The sequence below is a fragment of the Euprymna scolopes genome, chromosome 6 (genome assembly GCF_053919585.1).
Source record: "Euprymna scolopes isolate OS-2025 chromosome 6, ASM5391958v1, whole genome shotgun sequence".
Lineage (NCBI taxonomy): Eukaryota > Metazoa > Mollusca > Cephalopoda > Sepiida > Sepiolidae > Euprymna > Euprymna scolopes.
The window spans coordinates 159,690,850-159,692,227 of record NC_136487.1 but is presented as its reverse complement, the minus strand read 5'-3'; the positions used below and the strand labels follow the sequence as shown (position 1 = coordinate 159,692,227).

At 37.4% G+C, this 1,378-nt stretch overlaps 1 pseudogene; it reads left to right on the top strand.

Annotated features, from left to right (window-relative positions):
* Positions 1 to 1,041: 1,041 nt before the first annotated feature.
* LOC145278495 (U2 spliceosomal RNA) lies at positions 1,042 to 1,165 on the top strand (annotated as a pseudogene).
* The last annotated feature ends 213 nt before the right edge of the window (positions 1,166 to 1,378 follow it).

The window sequence follows — 1,378 nt, the reverse complement described above, 5'->3', positions numbered from 1 at the left end:
TATTCTACCCGATAGACTCATTAACTGATATGTTCATGATTTTTAGATGCCAAGTTATTATTCGTATTAATGTAATTCTTAACACTACTGTTCACCTCTTCCGGCCTCATGGCGTAATGGATAAAGTACTTAATATATTCACTTGTAAGCTTGCACTCTTTTGGAGGTTGAACGTTCCATCCTCAGTGCAGACGAGACTCAAAATACAAAGTCTAATTGCCTAAGACTTGTAACCAGTCATGGCTGACAAAACGAGAGCATGTTACCATTTTCGGTTAAATAAACGGTCCCGTTCTAAATTCTGTGCAGATTCCCGAGGTCCACAGAAAAATTTCCGAATTCGACCAGCTACGCCCGACGAAAGTAGGATATAACATTGAGCAAAACTTTGTGAAAATTACATGTAAGATTGGAACAGTAATCCGAAGATTTTTTTTTTCTAATTAATGAGTTCAATTTGCGTGAAAAGAATGGATACCATTTAATATCGCCGCAAGTCATTTTTTCGTTTGCATATTTTAAAACGGGACATAAATCAGAAGTGACTTTTCAATGGCATTCATCGTCAATCCCAAATATCACCTGACGCGATATTGTTAAACAAACACAAATGGAATTTAATGAACGACATTATAATTTTTTTTATTATTTTACTTTATTTGCCAAGGAGTTCACCGAGCGAAGTATTAATATATATAGTGTATATAATAATCAATAGAGGACTGATTCAACAATAATACATACGCAATCTGCATAAATAAAAAAAAAATATGTTTAAACGTATTGTACGACCGAGCAACGCTGGATTGCCAGTTAGTCTCATATGGACATAAAGTATTAGTCGCAGAAAGAAGCTCCTTGTTTTATGAAAAGTTTCTAAATGAAGTAAGATTAAGACAAAAGTAATATAAAACTCTAACATTTTTGGACCATGAACAAATACATTGAGGACATCACGAAGGTTGCTGTAAAGAAGGTTGCTGTAAAGAATCGAGTTAGAAGCCTACTTACACCTGAGAGTATCGTGTACTTCTACAAAGCCATCATTCTTGGCCTTTTGGCCAAGATCAAGTGTAGTATCTGTTCCGGCAGATACTGCAAGCAAAGACCATATGTGGGGACGACCCCACATATAAGACCTTGGTCAATGTAGGGGAAACCCTTCATACCAATTGTCACTATCCAGCTCCCCTACTCCCCGGGGAGTTGGTCCCCATTTCCCCTTCACTCCTCACATTAAAAATCGGCCTTGTACCTAATTTGCTCGGTGGGGGAGCAAATAAATACCATCTGTTCTTCAGATGCTGCACTTCATTTTCTTGTTCTCTCTCGGTGGAGGAGAAATCCTTCACGACTGAGACAATTTTTATTTGTGTAC